The sequence below is a fragment of the Barbatula barbatula genome (genome assembly GCF_947034865.1).
Source record: "Barbatula barbatula genome assembly, chromosome: 2".
Taxonomy (NCBI): domain Eukaryota; kingdom Metazoa; phylum Chordata; class Actinopteri; order Cypriniformes; family Nemacheilidae; genus Barbatula; species Barbatula barbatula.
In genome coordinates this window covers 3779483-3793441 of record NC_136767.1, presented here as the reverse complement: position 1 = coordinate 3793441, position 13959 = coordinate 3779483, and the positions used below count along the sequence as shown (strand labels likewise).

At 38.3% G+C, this 13959-nt stretch overlaps 1 long non-coding RNA gene across 1 annotated transcript; it reads left to right on the top strand.

Moving 5' to 3' along the window:
- Nucleotides 1–469: 469 nt before the first annotated feature.
- LOC306891235 lies at nucleotides 470–3144 on the top strand. Its single transcript, XR_013786333.1, has 5 exons — nucleotides 470–593; nucleotides 1127–1199; nucleotides 1397–1546; nucleotides 1643–1738; nucleotides 2208–3144. It is a non-coding gene; the product is annotated as an uncharacterized lncRNA (long non-coding RNA).
- The last annotated feature ends 10815 nt before the right edge of the window (nucleotides 3145–13959 follow it).

Here is a 13959-nt window from a genome sequence, read left to right as displayed (position 1 = left end):
GTTATTCTCATAATGTATAACATATTATGGTGAAAGGTAAAGCTATGATTTAATGCACGCTTTCCTTGAACAGACGCTTACTGATACTGAATGCGTTCTTCTTTTATGGCAGGCAGGCTGGCTTGTGTCAAGAGGACCTACTTTCCCTGTGTGTTTATATCTGATCTTATGTTCTACGTGTCAGATTTTACTGTTGTATATGGAAAACGTGTGTGCTTCGATGTTGCGAAAGAAAACAGGTTTTGGTTGCAACCATTTGACATCACAGATTTTGAAGCAAAAAAATATTAAAAATTTAAGACTGACAACAAAAGAATTTGAATAGTCAAATAACTTTTCGGACTAGTCAGACTGTGTCACGATGGTGGGGATTTTTAGTTGTAGCTTCTGTTAAATAGGTTCTAGCTAAAGATGTGTTTATGTTAATAGGTAAAGGGTTTTTTGGGGGGGACACCGCCTCAACATCCTCACATCCACTTTTCACAGTTTAACTGACATGAGACTACAGTTACTGTTTCTTTTTAGTATCAAGCCTCTTCATTGCCATTATTTTGTGCAACTGATCTAGCAAGGAAACCCACGAAGGACAAACAGTGAGTGTTTAGGTTTTACATAACCTTAAGGGCATTTATTTGCAAGTGTTTAAAAAATGGTTAAAGGTTTTTAATGGTTTGCTCCAGATCTAAAACTTTACAAACACAAACCGGATCAAGGCATGTTTTATTTAATTGTCAGCCTTTTTTTATGTTGCATGCTCTTCACTCAAAACATGTGTGGAATATAATGTCTGACACAAAACAACTGAATGTATAAAAAATAATAGCAAGAGATGTACACAGTTTTATCAATGCATTTGCATGAGGCTGTTATTTTATCGTTTTTTTCTGTAAAGATTAAGATTTGTTAATGTTTAATATTCATTTAGCTTTGAACAAATTGTTGCCAATAGATTACATAAATGTAAATCTACAGTAAGTATGCCACCCTCGTGGTATTTTGGCATCATGTACTAATCGGTCTGCGCAGCATCACATGGATATATGCATTTAGATAACAGTAAATGGGATCTCAATATTGTACTTCATATGTTTTACTACTGTTAATAAAATGCATTTGTCGTAAACAGATCTGTAGCCATGTGAACACCATGTGAGCACGCCGGAGCGCTCCCCAGTGGGTGGCAAAACACTCAACAAAAGGTATTCACTCAACAAAATGCTTACAATATCAGGAAATGCAATTCCACGCAACATTTCAGTGACCAGGAACCCCTAATTCCTTTGTAAGTCATAGGAAAGTTGCAGGCAAGGATCACAGTCGAGTCCCTCTGCTTGTTATTTCAGCAAAAAATTGCGTGTTTTAGACCCGGATTGTATGTTTCTCCCATTCTCCACAGCCGTTTTGCCAACCAGGGGAGCATGTCCCAGGGCGTATCCCGACATGTTCATGTGAGAAAGTGACGTCAATGCATACCCTCTACGAAAGCTCCAGAAGAGGAGCTTTTGGACAGGAAATGGAAGTGCTCCTAGAAAGGCTTGATGAAAGGGTTAGTTGTTTCATTGCTTCGATTTTTTGAAGGTTAGATCATATAATCTGATATTTTTCATACTTTGGCTGATTGTTTCCTTTGTTTGTTTTTAAGATGACAGACATTATTAGTCACAGAAGGACTGCTGCTTTGGAAGACCTGCTTTTGATTCTTCGAGAGGATCCAAAAAAGTTGTTCAAGAAGTCAAACGTATGTAATAAAGACTTTAAAAAGTAAAAACATTTGCCAGATTTGATGGTTATCTGCTCATTGGGGATTTCAAAAATGTGCGGAAAGAGAAAATACACTTGTTCTGTACTTGGGCTTACCAGTCTCTTAATGTGAAAAAAGGAAAATTCTGTTATGAATTTCTTATCCTTAGGTTGTTACAAACTTGTATTAATGTCTTTGCTCTGCTGAACACAAAGGAAGATATTAGAATGAATGTCAGTAACCAAACAGATCTCAGCCATTCTTTCAAATATTTTCCTTTGTGTTCAGCAGAACAAACAAATGTATACAGATTTGGAACGATCTGAGGGTGAGTAAATGACAGAATTTTCATATTTGGGTGAACTAGCCCTTCAAGGCATTGTCTGTTTAATCCCTGTTACATTGGTATTGTGGATGAGATGATACCACAACTTCCTTTTCTAATGTGTTATTGTTTATGTAACAGGAAATTCAGGATGGGGCGAGAGGCATGTCTATGGGCAGTCTGTGTGTTTGGAAGACTAGGCTGAAACAACATCACCAGTGATGCAGAACAATTTTCCAGATCTTTCTACTGCTCTGGCATACCTTTTTGGCCTTGTCTATGCACTAAACCTTTCCTATCCTAAACCTCTGAAGTACACTTTTGATACTATTCAGAATGTGTTCATGGAGCTTGGGTCTGGATGCACTCAACCTGTGCTTTCTCTGAAAAGCAAAATGATGTTCTTAAAACCGCAACAGTATTTTGGGATACCTTTTTGCCTTTCCTTTTTCAGAAAGACCTACAGAAAGTCTTACTCTACAAAATGTATATCTCTGATTTCATTTCATTTCTGTGAATAACTTTTCTGCCATCAACGATTTCTCACGTTTGGGCATTGCAAGGCAACGTTTATTTATATAGCACGTTTCATACACAAAGGTAATTCAAAGTGCTTTACATAGAAATAATTCACAAAGAAAACGACACTTCTGTGTGTCATTTTTGGAATTATATATTGATATAAATGCAATATATTATACAATATAATATATACAAATCTGTGTCATCACTACAGCAAAAGATTCATTTGTTAACTAAGTGGTGCAGTACTTATGTCTGTAACAATAATAGACACATTGTGCTTAAAAAGAACGTTTGAATAGCTGTATGCGCAATTGAATCCCATCTGTTTAGCACATCTCTCTTGTAGTTAAAATTGTAATGTTAAGGTTTCATGTTATTTATTTGTAAATATCATGAAAAAAAGTCTATACATTGTAATCTGGTGAATGCCACTTCGAGTCCCAATGTTTGTCACTGTGCAAACATATTTTCTACCATTACAGAACTAAAATTCTATTTAAAAAATATTTAAAGATTATCAGATGATCACGATATAAAGCTCTCTCTCTCTCTCTCTCTCTCTCTCTCTCTCTCTCTCTCTCAAAAGGTTTCGCAAGCCTAAATCCTTACATTTCTATAATTAAACATAGTAAATCAACTTATTTATAATGTGGCCCACAATCACTATACTGATCTTGGGCCACACAACTCTTAGTATCACCCTCAGACGTCATTTGGCTAAACACGAACCGTTGGCTAAACATCTGTCACATATGGCACAGTTGACTGGAAACAACTCAGGAATGTCGAAGTCGCCAAATGATTGGTAGAATCATACGGGATTTCCGGGAAACGTGAGTGTCGTGTAAATTTTCGGTCCTCCAGGAAACAAAGTGCAGAAGCGTGATCGAGGGAGAACAGCTGTGTGACAATGAGCATTCTTAGAGGTATGCGCAGTTCACGGCATAGACTCTATAAAAGATGTCGAGGAGTTTTGTTTGAGGCACTTAGTGGAGTCCAGAAGAGATATTTGAACCGGATTTCCGACAGGATTTGAAAAGAGTCTTATCAAAAATTCACGTCTTGCAGCGCTGCATTTGGAAACTGGAAGTCTCTTCTGCTGTTGTGTTGGCATCTTGCCAACAAACACCTCCTGCACAAAAATAAATTCAGCTTTGTCTGAGGAGTCGTGTCCATGAAATAATCTATGTTTGTTAGTCTTAAATGCTTCGAAGTAAAGTCTACGTACGTTTCCTACCGATTTACTCTGTGTTTTGCTAAGAGGTGCTAATGGAGACTGATGTGCCAACAAATGACTGACTTACTGCTTGTTCTCCCTCGTCTTTGATTTTCAATGCTGTTTTTTCTATGATTGACTTGTTGCACTCCGGTCTGTTGTTGTGGGGACATTATCACACCTCTAAACATGACAGGGCAGAAAACGAAATCGGATTAGTTGCTTTACCTGTCAGTCACATGGACTCATGGGCGGGCCTTGGCCAAAGAAAGAGCCGATAAGCTCCAGACCTGGCTACGCGACACTACACACCTCCCATCCACAATCGACCCAACTGTTGTCTGCCATCATGCATCCAGTACCATCACTGCCACACATGGCCCACACTTTTTTTGACATGTTGCATGCCAGTGCCGGCAGTGCACCAGCAGTGCCATTCTGAGGCAGTCCGAGTCCGTCTACTAGGTGGGGCTGTTTGGAATGCACCCGTCACTATCAAGAGCACTTATCATTCCCCCACACACTCAAACAAGCACACCCGTGAATATACATAGTGTAATGCATCCACGATGGTCTAAATCATTGTTAAATAATGCTGGGGCAAAAGTCCTATGAGATCCTATGAGAGTTTTAAACGGAGAGACCACAAACATGAGGAGAAAAAATCTTAGATTTAATCATTTTGCTCCTATAATGTGTGGTGCGCCCTGATGTGACGAAGACAGCACACCACACACCAACAGGGTCCTGACTGTGAACACAGGAAATCTCGCAAACTCACTCGAGACTTCAGAATGAGTTATTTATTATTTATTATTACTACTTGAACAAATGTACATTTTGTGGCTTCTACATTTACCTCTGCTGAACTGCATTAGAAACTTTCTAAACACACCACACCGTTATCTTTACTCACTTGAAGCTAATTCTGCTGCATGAGGAGTGGAATGTTTGGCATGTAACCAAGATCCACAACTCTTCCACCCCCACCGGAAAATTGGTCTGAGGCCCCCAAGTACCATTGGATCTATTTCTTTACACCCCTCCCATTTCCTGTACTCTCTGCTTTTGATGCCAGTCCACTGCTTTATTTAAGTCTTTGCCACTACCCTAGTTGATTCTGAACTTCAGAAGCTTTGAAGACATTTATTAAACCTAGAAAAAATGGAAGGGGCACGCTCAAATGAAAAAACATATCTTGTATGGTCCATCTTCAACACTTTGTGTTGCTGTTTTCCACTTGGAGTTGCAGCTATTGTATTCTCATGCAGAGTAAGTCAATGTCTTTAAAATTTCAATCAATGTTTTAAGCAAATGTTATTTATGCAGTTTTTCGTTCTTTAATTCATATTTTTGCAATTCAAGGCAGATACTGCTAATACATTGGGAGATGGACCAAAAGCGCACGAGTCCTCAAGGACAGCCAGGAACCTGAATATTGCTGCAATGGTGATCGGGATCATTTTCCTCATTATTGTCATCGTGGCCTCTGTGCTTAAACGTTAAATGTGATCGGAGCAACATTATCGTGTGACTGTGATGGGAGTTTTTTTTTACACATGAACAGCTTTGAACATCTGTTGCTGATCAAGGATGATAAAGCCCAGTTGTGCTCCGACATCAAGCACACAATCATATCCACATGTTGCTTAGATTTATGAGGAAAACTGTCAAAATGTATTCAAAATCTACAAAAATGTACTTTACATTTTTACACACATTATTCCAAGATTTTTTTTAAATGTTTGGTATGTTTGGACTTTTTGGGGTCTGCATCATATAAAAAAACAGCATGTATTGTTTCATAGCCTTTTTGTTTAAGCCTGTTTAGTGTGTATGCATTGTTTCTATCTAAGACAATGTTTTTAGATCATGCACTGTTAAGTATGAACTCATTTAAACATGCTTAAGAGACACAGGCTTAACCATTTGATTATTTTATTTTATACCTCTGTACTGTATATTATTGCTATGATTATCAAGCCTGTATTTTTCTACTAATCAATTTTGATAGAAGGTCACCTATTAAACTCAATCTATTAAACCTCTGTAAAAAGTCACATTGTCCATATTTTCCATATCTTGCTGCAGAAGTGTGGTATGTCTCGAATTTAACATGGGACAGATTCCTGTGTAGTTTTTGCAAAGATCAAATTACAAATCCTGTGTAACAGTCTAAGCTCACGTTGTTGTGCAAGCTCTGGAATGGTTTTGTGAGAGACTAAAAGGGAGGGGACTATTTTCTAAGTATAACTGTTTCGTGCGATGATCCCAATTCAGTTTAGCTTCTTTCGTAATGTTAAAGTTTAGAATGAAATTCTAAAAGGTTATTGGACAGGAATACTCTGGGCAAATAAGAACAAACTTTAAAAACTTTTCTTTTTCTTTTTCGAGACTTCCCACATGTTTTATAGGAATGGGGAGTGTCTCAAACAGACAATGCTCTAAACCCCTGAATCTGTGTGGGTGCTACACGGCATTTAACTTGGATTTGGAGCTGCATGCATACAAAGCATATGAGCAAATTTCTCATTTTACATCATCATCCTGGTCATTACATATCACCCCAATTAGATTTTTTTTTCTGAACTGTGTAGCAGTGCCAAGCTTTACAATGAACCAGTAATAAAAGTTGTATTTAGCCCCATTCCCAAGCACAAACAATTATAACACGGAAGTATAGCACAATTTCCAATTGAAACCAAAACGGAGAACTAAAATATAGCAAATAGCAATTTAAAAGAGTACAGAACACAAAGTCTGTAAAAACTAAATATAAAAAATTCCTTAATATTTTGAACCCTATTTTAACAGATTTTTACTGTGTAGTTGGTCCATGGAAGGATTTCTTAATTGTGTTCAAAAATGCATTTGTTTTCTATAAATCTGCAAGCCCACACAAATTCCTCCCCCACCCACATCCTACACATGTAATTGTATATTACATGTGGTTGTATATTTAAAGTGGGAGTTAAGTGTCGTCATAAACGGAATAAAAAAACGTGTAGAAACAGCATTCAGTCATGTACATCGGTTTCACGTGAAAAAAAACTGAAAATGAAACCTGTCAAATAGAGATCTGTTGTTTGTACTAGTTTCAGCAAGGGAACTTTGGGGTGGGGTTTTTGGTGAAATTCTACAGAAAAAATTTAGGTCAGATTCAAGTCATCCACAGCTCACCAAACTGTATTGTCACACAAAATCTTCCACAAGTTGTAGTTCTGCACAAAAAATCTATAATTTAAGTTACATTTGCAGGGCATTCTATTTCATCTATTGATTTATTCACACAGTTACAAGTGTTGGATTATCATGCTTAACATGACCAGATCGTGTCAAAAAACGACTTGAACGTATGACAGTTTTTCTGTGCCAAATGAATGTATTTAACAAATGTGTTACAAATTAGTTAATGTAATGATATCAAATGTAACTTATATTTATTGAGGTAAATGTTTGATGAAATTCAAAGAGAGCTCACGGACAGGAATCTGGAGATTGAGAACACTGAACATTAAGATGAGAATAGAGATGAGGCTGTTGACAGTGTGTCTGAGTGACTAGGAGGCAGAATGTGAGCAAGAGGAGCCCTGTGGATCTAGAAGCGCAGGTAACCCTTCAACCCTTAAATTCACATGTGAAATATGTGTTTTTGGACAACTTTACTGTGAACACCCTGTAAATACCCATGTCAAATCTTATGGGATTGCATATAAAACGTGGTTTCCACATATCTCACGTTATAAACTTGAAATTCATGTGGTCTTTTTCATGTGGTAAGAGAAATACCTAGTAACGTTACAGACTCATGTTCAGATGACAGATGATTCTTTTGTTTTTTGTCGGTGGCTTTACGTTGATCTACATTCAAGATGCAGAAAACTACCTGAATGTGCACTAAGTTGACATTTTTATTTTGACTATACACAATGTGTTGTCAAACAAATGAACATGAAACATTCATTTGAGTTCAAATTGTTTTATTAGATTATTTGCTAATAGAAAAACAGTGATATGTAAAATTACTGAAAAATAAACCTCAATCAAACAAATTTGAGTGTGCCCCTGAAAGCATAAGTGGCCCCTGCCTTGCCAGAATCGCCACTGATCCCACAAGTCAATGTCCAGATATGTATTATAAGTATTTTAAATATTATTATTTATATAATTATTATAATGATCGATAAATACGGAATACCTCACATATATGTGAAATTTGAATATAGGTGTATGAATTATTGTTTATTTATCATTGCTCGATGATGTAACTCAGGCGCGTTACAGGCAGCTCAAACCCCGCTCAGAGCGGAGCGAGAGCAGACAGAGGCTTGTGTGAAGCTGCATCCAAATATCCCCCCTTGCGGTCTTTGCACTTAACCACTTGACTACTTTTGTGACGTATTTCCTGTTTTTGGCACGAATGTTCTAGTGGGCATGAAGATCCCCAGTGAGCATTTAGTATTTCTTACCAGATGGGACACACTTAGCAAGTGCAAATAGTATTTCCACACTGTAAAACATGATAGTTATTACATACAGTGGCGGTTCTACATTGAATTGCACCCTGGGCGAGAACATCTTTGAGCGCCCCCCCCCCCCCCCCTCGAAAAAACTAAATTATGTCATATTTTTCTTGACCTAAACTACAGTGGTACAAATTGAATTTGTCATTAAAATGTAATTGTACCACTGTAGTTGAGGTCAAGAAAAGTATACATAACATTGTTATAAAACAATTTTACAGAGAATTAACACTTAATGATATTTTACTGACATTCAATTTGTACCACTGGAAAAAAAATTGGAAAAAAAAGATTCATGACAGTTATAATGGCCTCATGACAGCCAATGTCAAAACCAATATGACGGTTAACCCAGCTGTAGTGGCCTTAATTCATTTATCTTCTTATTGGTTATTTGTAATCACGTGTTTTGTTGTGTTCATTTCTGTTTCCTTTATATCCGGTGTGTTATATTGTTTGTTGTGGTTTGTAGGGGGTGAGCGATGGGATGGCCAACTCTCTGTTGACCGTACAAGTAAAATGTTTGTTCTGTCAAATAAAACAACTGTGACGCGTACAGAAGTGTCTCTAAGGCAATATGGTTAGATGCCGAAACACCAGCTAAGTAATGTCTTACATTCAATTATTAATCTGCTATGTCATGTTTTTATGACAATAATGACAGGTTAAGATGTATTGGTTAATGTAAAGTTGTCAACAAAGACCTCAAACAAACAATATTTGCATTAAAAATGTCATAATTGAGCGAATGAAACTTAATGACAGTTGTCATAAACATGCATAAAACCTTCATATTCATGACATGTGTGATGTAGCAAATAAATAGCAAAGGTTATGTTCGTCTTAGAAACTAGCTACAGATTGGAAAATTATATTTGCTCATTACGGGACCTTACGTTAACCCAACTGATGGAAATAAATAATAATAACTGAACTTGTAACAGTTTTGTTGCAAAGCACAATATTATGGTGAAATTAGATCCCGTGTTTGTTGACCTTAAAACCAAATTTGTTGTATAAGTGTTGTCGGTTACCTGCCCTGCAGCGGGCCTCGAACCGGCGTCCGTCCGAATGAAAGACGGGCGCTCTAACGACTAGGCAAAACAGATGACAACATGGATACAGTAATCATAACACAGCGAGAACATTATAGTTGCATACCTTTATCTTTTCAGCATGCAGGGGCGCCAATTTGCCAATTCCCCACACAATGAATGAATGATAGATAATAGATAACCGATTTGCGGCGGCCCAGAGTTTTTTTTACTGCTCGTGCCGGTGCCGCCCCCCACGTGACATGAAAAAATGCCGCCCCGGGCGACTGCCCGGTTCGCCCGTGCCTAAAACCGCCACAGCATTCATTCAACTCACTTAAGTTATAAATTAGAAGGAGGGAAAGGGTGTTTGTTTTCTAAAATACAGCGGAAATTTCTGTTACGTCAGGCGCCACTAGTCAAGTCAAGTCAGCTTTATTTTATATAGCGCTTTTTACAATTTTCATTGTTACAAAGCAGCTGTACAAGAAAAAAATGACTATAAGTAAAACATAAAAGGTTATGGAATTCAAAACACAGGTCAAATATCAGACACACAATAAATTCCTATATGCAGTGTTAATTAAATAAGACTACCAAATTCTAGCAGCCCCACTCGGCCAGGCAAAACAGTGCAAAACAGTATGCAAACGGTGGCGAGGCACCCAAAACTCCATTGGAGGAGAAAAAAAACCTCGGAGGGAAACCAGGCCTAACCAGGGGATTCCAGTTCCCCTCTGGCAAAAACTGCAGCCTCTGCACAAGCTCAACAGTGCTTGCACAACAAGGCAAAAATAAAAAAAATAGATTTAAAATTATCATTAATAATCTAAAAGTGGCTGAAGTTTTGTAGGGACGTCACTTCCTTCGTCCAGCATTTGTCAGGCGCCACTAGTGCTCAGCAGCTGAATTGTATCTGGTTTTAAGCATTCTTCCAAATATATTTCTCTGTGTTCATCGGAACAAAGACATTCATACAGATCTGGAACTCGAATGTGAGTAAATGATGACAGAATTCAGCTGTAACCAAGATCCCGTGAAAAACAGTGATATGTAAAATTACTGAAAAATAAACCTCAATCAAACAAATTTGAGTGTGCCCCTAAAAGCATAAGTGGCCCCTGCCTTGCCAGAATCGCCACTGATCCCACCAGTCAATGTCCAGATATGTATTATAAGTATTTTAAATATTATTATTTATATAATTATTATAATGATCGATAAATACGGAATACCTCCCATATATGTGAAATTTGAATATAGGTGTATGAATTATTGTTTATTTATCATTGCTCGATGATGTAACTCATGCGCGTTACAGGCAGCTCAAACCCCGCTCAGAGTGGAGCGAGAGCAGACAGAGGCTTGTGTGAAGCTGCATCCAAATATCCCCCCTTGCGGTCTTTGCACTTAACCACTTGACTACTTTTGTGACGTATTTCCGGTTTTTGGCACGAATGTTCTAGTGGGCATGAAGATCCCCAGTGAGCATTTAGTATTACTAACCAGATGGGACACACTTAGCAAGTGCAAATAGTGTTTCCACACTGTAAAACATGATAGTTATTACATATGAACATTAAGTAATACTTAAATTAAGTCTACTAACAACTTCTATTTCATTCCAATAATCATGACAAGGTTTAGTTATTAAACTCAAGTTTATACATTTTTTAAAACCCAGACTTAAATTTCCAAGTTGTCTGAACTTCTTGTTAGTTGTCTCTGGGTAGTTAACATTCATTCAACTCACTTAAGTTATAAATTAGAAGGAGGGAAAGGGTGTTTGTTTTCTAAAAGACAGCAGAAATTTCTATTACGTCAGGCGCCACTAGTGCTCAGCAGCTGAATTGTATCTGGTTTTAAGCATTCTTCCAAACATATTTCTCTGTGTTCATCGGAACAAAGACATTCATACAGATCTGGAACTCGAATGTGAGTAAATGATGACAGAATTCAGCTAAGATGGGACATTTATGTGGCAGATATCTTGCTCCTTGCTCAAACTGTAAACGGTGAAACCGGGAGTTTATGAAGTTACTATATCTGTTATAGTCTGCAGTCAGTTTGTTTTTGCATTGTCTCTCCCTTCATTATGTTGATAAATATTTTGATACGTTGATTTTAACATAAATATATTAATATATTCTAATATTGTGTATATTAACATTGGTTCATTAACAATGAAGCATGAACAATTTTAGAAACTTGTTTTAAGATTTACACAAAATATAAAATTGTTATAAAATATATACTGAAGCTTATAGTAAAATGTTGGACTGGGAGCAGGACTGGGAGCAGGACTTGACACCGGCTGGAAGGGCGGCAGGGCAGGACTGGGTGCAGGAGGGACCACCGGACTCGGGACCACCGGACTCGACGGGACCACCCTCCTCTGCTTCTTCCTCTTTGACCGGCTCACAGGACGTGTGGCCGGCTGCAGAGTAGCGGTGGGGGACCCCACTATCTCCGTAATGGAAGAGTCGGACGGGGAGTCCCACGACTCCCTCCGTCTACGCCTACCACGGAGGCTAGCTGGTGGTGGAGCAGAGGGTGTGGCGATGCCCAAAACCCCGATCCTCAGGGAACGACTTTCTGGGATCAGAGGCAGGGGAGAGCGCGAAGCCGAGGGGCAGCTGGAGGCAACACTGCTGACCAGTTGCTGAAAGGACCCCCGGATCAGCCTCTCCCGTTCCTCCAATGGTGGAGGCTTAACGAGGCCCGCCAGGAATAGGCATTCATGAGCGTCTCTGGCAGAAAACCCTGTCTTGCCACAGACGCTCGAGCATACTCGCCCACAGTCCTATCTCCCTGAGGAGGAAAAGGACCATCGCCCCGCTGTATTACATCAGCGGTCGACTGCCACCAATGCTGGTGGTCCTGGCTGGCCGCAGAGGCAGAGGACTGCTCACGGTCCATGGCTGCCTGCTGGGTTCTGTTGTGGCTCATTCGTTCTGTCACGGGGTGCGTAGTGGAAGAACCCAATTGCAAGGCAGCGGGGTGAAGGGGTTAGCAAACAGACTTTAATGAACAATAACAAAAACACCCTCGATGGGGAAAACACTAACTAAACAAGATACAAAAACAGAAAACAATCATTTCCCACAAGGGGGACAAAAATAACAAAACACAAGGTAATTTAACATTAAGCAGCCCCCGCCACAGAGGCATTAAATCTACATAAACATTCAACCTCTGGTAAGGGAACTTTTAGGTATTTAGATTATGCATATTTGCCATAAAACATTACATTTGATTTTTAATGTTTTAATGTAAAATTTTTACTTAACAAAATTACATTCTGTATACAAAATTTTTAAATGTAACCTTAAGTTCCCTTTCTGTCGGTCTCTCAATGTTGTGTCGTACCGACAGACATGGGCGATTCTAGGATTTTCATTTTAGGGTCTGATTAAAAAAATATTATTTGACTATTAGGGTAGGTTTGTATACTACTAACCTTATTGCTATCCACTATTTCATTGTATTCGAGAGGTGTATGTATAAGAATATAGACAAAACATGTATTAATGTAATTGTCTATTGGAAATATGTTTAATCTGTTCTATATTTATTTCTATTTATTAAAAATAACAACATGAATTATCAATTTGCCACTTCTATAAATCAATTACTTAAAATAAAACACAAATCCCTTTACTCTACTCTTACTCTAATGTATCATGATACAATAATGATTCATTATTACTTAATACAAAAAAATATTTAATATAACAAAACAAAACAACTCCACATGATGTTTCTCTCTCTGTGCCATTTGTTGCTTTCGGACAATGATGTGTGTATATAACCATTTCTGGGCATGGCTGCACAATGTAATGCCGAGATACACAATAATATGTTTTAAATTTTAAAAAGTAAATTAAAATAAATCATGATCGTTTTCTAAAGTATGTTTTCATAGGTGTTAATCGCTTCATTTTTGTTGGAAGAAAAAACAACTACCACACTGTAGCGAAGACGTACTGGTATTGGATGAGAAACCGAACGGTGTATTGGTCCAGTAACATTATGTAAACTGCAATTACAAGAACTGCACCGATGCAGATGTCATATCATAGCAATCTATCACTAAATGCACACACACACACACACACGCACACACGCACGCACGCACACACACACACACACCTTGTACTCTCTGATGTTCGCTCTGCTCGGCGTCCCTGCGGATTGAAAAACGCACTGAATCCATGCAGACTCAGATCAGGGGAGGAGCCGAAACTTACAAATTTGTTTTTAAAGGGGACTGAAGCGATCACAAATTAATTAATCAAATAATTTTTATTAGAAGTTTAGGGGGGCTGAAGCCCCCTAAACAAGGGCCTAGTGACGTCCCTGCCGACAGACAGGGTTTGACTTCAGAACCTATCATCTTCTGACTAGTTTTGAAATTTGGCGAATTAAATTAGCATGTCGGACTCCGCCGCCGGATATCCGGGTATAAAAGGGAGACGGCGTACAGCATTCTTTCACCTTTTGTTCTTCGGAGCCTTCGCATTTGATGACAAAACTCTCTATAATTGCTGGATTTTTACGACCTGGTGCAGCGGGTTGTCCCTCGTCAGTGAATT